Source organism: Chinchilla lanigera, unplaced genomic scaffold (genome assembly GCF_000276665.1).
Source record: "Chinchilla lanigera isolate Chin_1 unplaced genomic scaffold, ChiLan1.0 scaffold00047, whole genome shotgun sequence".
NCBI classification, from domain to species: Eukaryota; Metazoa; Chordata; class Mammalia; order Rodentia; family Chinchillidae; genus Chinchilla; species Chinchilla lanigera.
In genome coordinates this window covers 596,878-607,646 of record NW_004955448.1, presented here as the reverse complement: position 1 = coordinate 607,646, position 10,769 = coordinate 596,878, and positions in this window count along the sequence as shown.

The following is a 10,769-nucleotide window of genomic DNA, read 5'->3' as shown; positions in this document are numbered from 1 at the left end:
TCAATGATATTCTTCTTTCCATCCAAATTTAACATTCCTCTCCATCTGCCCATAGTCTCTAGGGACATGGGGTTAAGACTATCTCTGAAAAAGAGAATGTAAAAAGAGGAGTGGTGGTGGTTAATAATCAGTTATAAAGGCCACGTTTTCCTAACTCTAAGAGGAATGGAAATAATCATTATTAACCATCCATTGCTTGAGTTCTTTCAATGTGTCAGTTATTGTAGTTTTCACACATTTTATTTCACTAAAATCTTTCACCAGTCCTAGAAGGAGGAGCTCGTCTCTTTTTCTTATAGACTCAAAGCTCAGCCAGCTTCAGGAATCTGCCCAATGCCACGTCTTTAGCTAACAAAAAGGCTGATTTACATCCAATCTAGCAGGAGCCCCCTTTCCAGTCCTCCATTCCGCCCTCTGCCCTCCTCTGTCACCCTTGCCGGGGACTGGAGCCTTCTCACCAACGCCCTCTGGTGCCCAGACTCCACCCACAGAGTGGGGGCTCTGACAAACCCTTGTGACTCTGCCATCCCTATCCCAGGGCCTAAATTTGAGTGACTCAAATTTTCCCGTCATTTGTAAATTCTTTAATAGTAGACATTACAGTTGCCCAGAGGAAACAGCTGGCTTGAGTCACTTTATATCCTAGTTAAGTTCTGTTTATAGCCTATACTCTGCATTTGAAATTTCTAGACCTTTGAATTTGGCCAGAAACCCCCTCAAGGACTGTACCAAAACAGCTAATTATTACCTGGCAACATAAAACCAATCCAATTACCGCAGAATCTGAATCACTTGATGGCACACCTGGACTCTTAATGCCAATTTACCAGAGTCACCAAATCTACAGATAACCACCTGCATGAAGGAAATCTCTTGATTGAAATCTAAGAAAATTGATGGAATTTTACCTTCATCATAATTTGATTATCGTGTGTGTGTGAGATCTCTTTGATTATATTTTCTCTGACCCTTACCCAATGTGAGAACAAGTATAGGATTTGGTGCAACTGTTCAGGAGAGCAATTTGGTGATCTGTATCAGAAATCCACAAAGTCTGTAGTCAGCCGAGCATGGCGGCACACCCTGCAATCCCAGCACTTGGGGGCTGAAGCGGGGAGTGATGAGTTGGAGCCCAGCCTGAGCAACTTAGTGACTTAACATGAGTCTGTCTCAAAATAAAAAAAAAAAAATTAGAAAGGCTGAGGATATAGCTCACCTTGAAGGCTTTGAGTTCAATTCCCAGTACCAACATGATTCACACAAAAGGGTTCGTACATCCATTTTAAGCTGGCATTTTTATTTTTAGAAATTTATTTTAAGAAAATCATCAAGGACATTCACAATAGCTCAGCTTCCAGGGATAATTATGGGACTATTGTTCATAATACCATGAAATATGATAAAAATATTTGACAACAAGCAATTGTTTCAATGAAATGTGGTCAATACAATGACACGATAGAAGGTTATTAAATTAGATAAATGATATGTAACATGCTCCATGAAGGAGAAAGTTTTGAAATAGAGAAAAGATGGCTTCTCTCTCCATAGGTATGTGTGTGACTATGTATTTAACATATGGATGAAAGTAAGTTTGATCAGACTGTAGATTATTTTTGTCTTGGTTCATTTTGCTTATTTATATTTTCTGAAGTTTCTAAAACAAATGCTTATTACTATGGAGAGAAAACAAAAATGAGGAAAGAAAGATTCGGTCCTAGAGAAAAGAAAGATTGTGTCCTAGAATCATTCAGGAAGTGTCCACAGTATTTCAAGAAAACTCCCTATGTGAATGAGAAAACCATTGTTCTTGCGCCCAGACAGAGGATTCATTCTATAGTAGACACTGGAGGTAATTACAGCGGCAATTAAGTGGAGGGATGGGACAGGAGGGGCAGGCAGTAACCTCAGGCTAAAAATAATAAGGGAGGCCGTGATTCCTACTGTGTGGAAATACAAGTGGGTGGTGTCTCCTTAGTATAGCTACCTTGTTACAAATATCATCTATGTATTTGTCTATTTTTAAAAATGAAGGTAAGGACATACATTTGCTTTGCACACTGGCCTTTCATCAGGCTTTTTATAATAAAACCTAAATTTTCCATATTTTCATTTTCTGAAGTGAGAGGAGGATTAAAAATGTGTAAAACTTGGCCTAAGTGGCTTGTAGAAATGATCCAATATGTTTTAACATAGAAATTGAGTCACCCACTCTATGCTATTGTCAATTGTTCCTCCTATTAAGAGTAAATATTTGTGTGTGTGTGTGTGTGTGTGTGTGTGTGTGTGTGTGTGAGTACAGGTCAATTTAGATGCTTATTTAAATTACTGCAATGAAAGACTTCCAGATTTTTCTGGAGCTAGATTTCATGTTATTTCTAGGAATTCCCTTGTCCCAATGCACATACACATACTCATACCACACATATATTTCCCTTACTTCAGCATTGAATAAGAATAAATTATTGCTGGGAAACCATGGATGGATTTCGCAAATGATGAGGACCAAATCCATCTCCCCACCCCATTACTGACTATGAGGATCAGTTCCGGACGTAATCCCAAGTGGTGTAGCTGTTCCCTTTATGCAACAGTCACACACTTTTCGTGTAGGAGCCACACTGCGGTCCCTCCACTGTGCTTTTCGCAGTATTTCCATTCCCTAGGTGCATCCTGCAGTTGGAAAACTGTGCCGAGTGTTCCGCTTACTGCTAGTTCTTGCCACCCACCTCTGTTCCATGTGTGCAGATAACCTCGATTCATGTGTGGGGCTTGGAGTCAGCTGCAGTGGTCACTCCTATCTCAGACAGCAGGCGATGCCTAGAAGTGGTTGAAAGGAAAATGAAAGAAGCCAGGGTGGAATCTCTCCAACACCTAGTTCCATATTATCCAAGACAATCCTTTAGTTAAAACTGTTCTAAACTCAACATCAGCTCCCTAAGAATTGCCGACACCTATCAAATTTTTAACTTTTAAAAAATTACTTTCTTTGTGCAATAAAATGGACACAAAACATGTTCAATTTGATGAATTTTCTCACACACTTACACTACGTAACCACCATCTAAATCAAAATACAAGGTACTTCCAGCGCTGGAGGACTCTCACCTGTCCTCTCCCACTCAAACTGCATCTTCCACCCACCACCACACACTCCAGAAGGAACTGCAGTTTTCTGTTACCATAAATTAGTTTTGCCTAACTCTGAATTTTATGTGCATTGCTTTGAGAGCTATGTTCTCTTTTGTGCCTGGTTTTCCACAATGAGCATTATGTTACTGGAGACTAGCTCATGAAATAGCCTGAGGACAATCTGTTAACAAGAGGAACCGAGTATATTCCCAAGGGCAGTCATCAAGACATACTGGTCGGCTGAGCGGGGTCACACACGCCTGTAATTCCAGCACTCAGGAGGCTGAGGCAGAAGGGTTGCTGGGAATTTGAGGCCAGCCTGGGCTACAAAGTGAGCTCAAGGCCAGCCTGAACTGCACAGTGAAACACTGTCTCAAAAAAAAAAAAAAAAAAAAAAAAGTGCTTGTGTCATGAAGGGGGAAAGAAAAGGTTGGATTTGAGATTTTGATCCTGGTTTAATGTGGCTCTTTCAAGGACTGGTAAGGGTTCTAATATGATCACTCAGGGTGGGCAGGGACAGCAAGGTAATGATTTTGAGGTAACTTAGGAAATATGCTTCTATGATCATTTTTGTGTATATGTTTTGCTGCGTATGAAAACCCATTGATGTTTGTTTTTGCGTTGTCGGGGAATCAAACTGCCAATGGAATTACTTTCGTTTCAGTTAGCGTTTTAGAGTCCAGAATTTCCCTCTGGCCTAATACTCCCAGACTTGGCTCATTTCTTCCTGCTGGAGGGCCTGTCAGTCATTCATGGACTCAGCATTTGTGGATTACTCACTGTGTGTCATGTACTTACTGCACAAGGTACTGAGAACACAGCTGTGAACAAGATTTTCCAAGCTCCATGAGAACAGAGAGCTTGACTATGTTGCTCACAGTTGCATCGCCTGCTCCTAAAACAGTGACCAGCATTTAGTAGCAGTAATTAAGGGCAAAACCTAGTCTGTTGCAGTTTTGTCAGTACAATTTTATGGGAACATGACCACACTCATTTCTTTATATACTGAGTACATTACTCTTCTGCAGCAGCGGTGGAGTTGAACAGTTCTGGCAAAAAACGTGTACTACGAAGCCTAAGGTATTTGTTCTCTACTCCTTTACAGAAAATAATTGTGTTGACTTGTAGCTAGATAGCCATTTACCTAACTAAAAAATAATACCTCTATTATAATATAAGAGGAGAGAAACAAGTATTCATGTTAGCTTTAAGCCAACTGTGAAAGTTTTGAAATGTATATGCTTTTAAGAAGTAGGATAAAAAACAATGAATCTGATTTACCTAGCAGGCAGAAGAATGGACATGAAGAGATGTATTATAGCCCCTCATGGCATGGTATTAATAAAGTACCACAAACTGTATAGGTTAAAATGACAGAAATGTATTCTTTGTGGTTCTGCAGGCCAGGTGCCTGAAATCAAGGTGTTGGCACATTCATGCTCCCCCTGAAGCTGCTAGGAAGGGATCCGTTCTAGGCCTTTTGCCTATCATCTGTGAACCTTGAAAATCTCTTGGCTTGCGGATGGTAACTTCTCCTTGTGTCTCTTCACGTTGTCTTCCTTGTGTGCACAGCTGTCTTAGTGTCCAAATTTCCCCCCTTTCAAAGGACACTAGTCATGTTGGTGTCTAATAATAATCTCATATTAACTTGATTATTCTGAGAAGATAAGCTCACACTCTGAGATGCTGAGTGCTACAATTCAACCCATAATAGAGGAGAAACTGGTACCTTGACTTTATCAGCATCTTCTGAACTACACATAAATCTCATACGATGCCCTTGAAAAGAGCTTGACTTTGGGGGGGTGGCGGATATTTTAAAATTCTTTATATGTTCTAGATAGAAGCCCTTTGTCTGAGGGACAGTCAGCTAAAATTTTTTCCAACTTTTTGGGTTTTCTTTTTACTCTGCTGGTGATTTCTTTATTTGTTTGTTTGGTTTTTTTTTTGGTTTTTTTTTTCCGGTACCGGGAACCGAACTCACGACCTTGCGCTTGCCAGCCAAGCGCTTTGCCGCTGAGCTAAATCCCCAGCCCTGCTGGTGATTTCTTTAAATGTGCAGAAACTTTTCAGTAGGATGAGGTCCCAGTTGTTGATTCTCTCAAGTGTTTCACATGCAATTTGGTTTTTGTTCATGAACTCTCTGCCTCCCCCTATGTCTTCAAGGTTTTTACCTACCTTCTCTTCCAATAGATTTAGTGTTTCTGTTTTAATATTGAGATCTGTGAACCATTTTGACTTGAGTTTGGTGTGTGGTGATTGATAGACTTGGGTCTATTTTCAGTCTTTGGCAAGTAGCAAGCCAACCCAAAAATGGGCAGCTGAGATGAATACACACTTCTCAGATAAGGAAATACAAATGTCAAATAAATACATGCGAAAATGCTCAACATCATTAGTCATTTGAGAAATGCAAATTAAAGCAACACTGAAATTCCACCTTACCCCAGTAAGAATGGCTAGCATTAAGAAATCAACCAATAACAAATGCTGGTGAAGCTGTGGAGGAATAGGAACCCTTCTCCACTGCTGGTGGGAATGCAGACTGGTGAAACCACTGTGGAAATCAGTTTGGAGATTCCTCAGAAAACTAGGTCTAGAGGTCTCATTCAACCCAGCTATTCCCCTTCTGGGTATTTTTCCAGAAGATCTAAAAACATCATATCACAGCGATACATGTGCACCTATGTTCATAGCAGCACAATTTGTAATTGCTAAATTGTGGAAGCAGCCCAAATGTCCATCCACTGAGGGTTGGATAAGAAAATTGTGGTACTTTTATATAATGGAATATTACACAGCTATAAAGAAAGATAAACTCGAGGCCTTTATAGGTAAATGATCACAACTAGAGACCATACTCATAAGTGAAATAAATCAGAGCTGCATGCGCAAGCACCGCTTTGTTTCACTAGTGTAAAACCTGAAAGAGTTAATTTAAACTAGGAGGTATGATAAACATTGTGAAATGATAGGAAAACCCTCAAGGGTAAAGGGCAACTGGGATGGGGGAAAAGAGAAGGGAAAGAAGGAGAAATTTTGTATGTGTGTATATATAGGATAGTTAACATAGTTGTTCTACTGTCTCCTATTTCTTTGCTGAAAGAAACTGTTAATGAGTCCTTGATTGATCAATGTTGCATGTCTCTATCTGTTTTCATGAGAAACCACTTTGAAGATATCAATATGTAATACAACAAGCATTGTTAATTTCCTACCGCTTTGTTTGTAACTCTGTATTGTCTGTACTGTTCTTTTGCTATTTTGTAAAAGGTTGTCTGTCTGTTAATGTTTTCCTCCTTTTATTTAAAAAAAGAAAAAAGAAAAAGAAAAGAGCTTGACTGTGGCATACACCTCACAAATCTTCCTGAGGATTCACTGCACACATCAATATTCTGAAAAGTCAGGTAAAAATCTGTTTAACTCAAAACTTCCAAGTTATTTAACTATCAGACCTTAGAACTACAGCTTGGGGAAAGAAAGTGAATAGCAAATGTGATGGAAAGGAAAGCAAAGAGCCTGAAACATAGTAAACTCTCATTAAATGACAATAGATGGATGGAGTCCAAAGGAGTCCTTCAAAGACAACCAGAGTTCAGGGTGAGAGAAGAAAAACCTCCTTATAAACACCTGCTGTCTACTCGTAGATGGGAACATCAATGTGCTTTTTCTGTACCTCTTGCTCTCTAATAGGTGTGCAGGGTTTCTCCCTTACTGATCTTGCTCCAATTCTCTAAGGTAACATTATGGGACCTTTAAACAATCCTCCCTAAGTTTGTGAGGGAAGTCTTGATTTCCCCCATGATTTTGGACAGAAAAATTTCAATTGTGGATGACTTGGCAGGTCACAGACTTCTCTGAGTGGGAAAGACAACGGAATTTCAGAGATAACGATATTTCTCATCCCTCCATAATTGAGAGTCAAGCTAGTTCTTCCACCCAACTACAATTCTGAGTCCCCATATGTTTATTATGGGGGTGTTTGTATGGAGTGTGAGTAATAATACATGTTACCTACAAATCCCTGCAAAGTTTGAAAAGCAAACTGAGTATATTTGTCTGAACATCCTCTTGTTTATGGGCAGAGAGCCATGGGGACAAGGACAGATTGTGAATGCGAAGCAGATGTACCTTAAAATTGGAAAAAGACAAGTTGAATGACACATTAGTAACCAGTTTCTAAAACGCAAGCTGAGTAAATCCGCCTTCAGTGTCCCTGGCCAGAGGGTCAAAAAGACTTGTGAGTCAGGAACTCTGGGAGCAGTCTGGTGTTGCTTTGGCCCAGGACGGCATCACACTGAAGGAAAGATGAGTCTCATCTTGCACAGTGAGAGAATATTCACGTCCGTTGTCATGACTCCTTGTGTGTGGAAATGGTTACGGAGATGGGCCATGGAGAACGGGTCTCGCAAGCAGGGGATGTGGGGTGGGGTGTGTGTGTGTGTGTGTGTGTGTGTGTGTGTAGGGGGAAAGGACATTTGTGATCTACTCTAGCTGTACATTGCAAGTACAATACAGTATTATAACTGTACTCACTGTGCCGTATATTAGATGCTCAGAATTTATTTTACAACTGAGAGTTTGTATTCTTTGACCAAAATCTCCCAATTTCCCCTATAACCCATCTCATACAGCCACCATTCTAATCTCTGCTTCTATGAATTTAACTTTTTAAGACTCGACATATGAGTGAGATTGTGCAGTATTTTTTCCACTCTGTTTGACTCATTTAACTTAGCATAATGGCCTCTACATTTGTCCCTGCTGTTGCAGATGGCAGGCTTTCCTTCTTCCTGTGGCTGAGCAATATTTCACTGTGTGTTTGTGTATGTGTGTGCCACATTTTCCTTATCCATTCATCCATGTCACCCTGGTGGTTTCCATAGGGGTGCAAATGCTTCTTTGAGATACTGATTTCATTTCCTTTGAATAAATACTCAGAAATGGGGTTGCTTGATTATATAGTGTCTATTTTTAAGTTTTTGAGGAACCTCCATACTATTTTCCATAATGACTGCACTGATTTACTGTACGAAAGCTCCTGTTTTTCTATACCATTGTCAGCGCTTGTTATCGCTTGTCTCTAATAACAAGACAAGGTGTGTGTGAGAGCTCATTGTAGTTTTGATTTGCATTTCCCTGATGATTAATGATGTTGATATATCCACTGGAGATTTGTAGGTATTTGGAAAAATATCTATTCAGGTTCTTGAACCATTTTAAAATTATTATTATTATTATTTATTATTATTATTATTATTTTTGAGGTAGGGTCTCACTATGCAGTGCAGGCTAGCCTTGAACTTGCACATGTAGCCAGGCTCGCCTTGAACGTGTGGCAATCCTTTTGCCTCAGCCTAGTGAGTGTTGGGATTGTAGGCATGTACTACCACACCGGGTAAAATTAGTTTTATTTGATTTGATAGCTATGGAGTTGTATCAATTGAATCTTTTATATATTTTGATACTAACTCCTCATCAGATGTACGGTTTGCAAATATTTTCTCCCATTCTATAGGTTACATTTTAATTTTGTTGATTGTTTCCTTATCTGTGCGGAAGATTTTTAGTTTGATAGAGTTCCACTTATTTACTTTTGCTTTCGTTGCTTGAGCTTTTAGTGTTCAATGCAAAAAACCACTCACTTAGCAGATACCTAGCAGATTTTCTCCCACATTTTCTCTTAGAATTTTGATGGGTTCAAGTATTACACTGAAATTTTTAATTCATTTGCAGTGAACTTTTGCATATGGTGTAAGTGTAAAACTTTTTTAAATTTTTTTTAATTTTTTTGATCCCAGAAACCAAACTCAGGACCTTGCACTTGCCAGGCAGGTGCTGTGCCACTAAGCTATATCCTAGCCCCTAAAACTTTATTCTTTCACATACAGAGATCCAGTTTTCCCAAAATTCTTCACTGAAGAGACTGTCTTTTCACCATTGTGTATTCTTAGTGCTCTTGTTAAAGATTAGCTGTGTGGGCTTACTTCTAGGTTCTTTATTCCATTCCAGAACATTGATCTGTGTGTTTGTATGCCAATACCATAATACAATATTTGGATTACTATTGCTTTGTAATTGATTTTGAAATAAGATAGTGAGATGTCTTCAGTTCTATTCTGCTTGCTGTTCAGTTCTTTGCTGGTTCCATATAGACTTGGGGACGTTTTTATTTTTGTGAAAAAATTCCATTAGAATTTCACTAGGGCTTGCATTGAACCTGTACTTTGTTTTGGGAAGTATGGATATTTTAATATCCATAGTATTAATTCTTGCAATCCATGAGCATGGAATATTTTCACTTATTTGTATCTTCTTAAATCTTTCATTAATAAAAATTTCGGATCTTTCTATCCTTGGTTAAATATATTCCTAAGTATTATATTCTTTCTGATGCTTTTATAAATGGGATGGTTTTAATTTCTTTTTCAGAGAGTTTCCCATTAGTGTGTAGAAATGCAACTGATTTTTATATTGTATTTTGGGTCCTACAACATTACTGAATTTATTTATTAGTTCTAGTGGTTTTATGGTGGCATCTTCAGGGATACATATAGGTAAACAAAGATAATTTAGTGACTTCCTTTCCAATTTGAGTATCTTTTAATTCTCATGACTAATCGTGCTGACCAGGACTTTAGTAGCATGATGAATAGAAGTGACATGAATGGGCACCCTTGTCTTGTTTTTAGTCTTAGAAAAAAATCCTTCAGCTTTTCACCATTGAGCATAATATTAGCCGTGGGACTCCCACACATATGGTCTTTATCATGTTCGAATACATTCCTTCTATACCTTATTTGTTACAAGTTTTTAATCATGAAAGGATGTTGAATTTTGTCAAATGCCTTTTCTGCATGTATTGAGATAACCATGGTTTTTGTTCTTTATTCTATTAATGTAGTATATTACATTTACTGATTTGAACATGTTGAATCATATTTGCAGTCCATGGATCATAATGTATGACCCTCTTTTTTTTTATTGTATGACCCTCTTAATGTGCAGCTTGGTATAGTTTATTAATATTTATTGAGAGCTTTTTGCATTTATATTCCTCAGAGATATTGTTTTTGAATTTTCTTTACTGGTAGTGTCCTGATCTGACTTTGGTATGAGGGTAATGCTGGGATCATGAAATGAGTTTGGCAGTATTTTCTCCTCTTCATTTTTTTGAAGAGTTTGAGAAGTACTAGTATCAACTCTTTAAATGCTTGGTAGATTTCATCCATGAAGCCATCGTGTTCTATATTTTTGGGGGGTTGGTTTTTAATTGATTAAATTGCCTTACTCATTATTTTGTTTATATTTTTCCATGATTCAATCTTGGTAGGTTGTATATTTCTAGGAACTTATCCATTTATTCTGATTTATTCAATTTGTTGGCATGTAATAATTGTTCTATTGTTTCTTAGTGTCCTTTGTATTTCTGTAGTATGGGGTTATAATGTCTCCTCTTGTATTTATCTTTTTATTTACCTGAGTCTTTCTTTTACTCTCTTTAGTTAAAGAGAATAGCTAAAGATTTAATTTTATTTATCTTTTCAAAAAACCAACTTAGTTTTACAGATCTATATTTCTAGTTTTTCTTTCTTTTCTTCTTCTAGTCTTTATGATTTCCTTTATTTTGCAGTTTG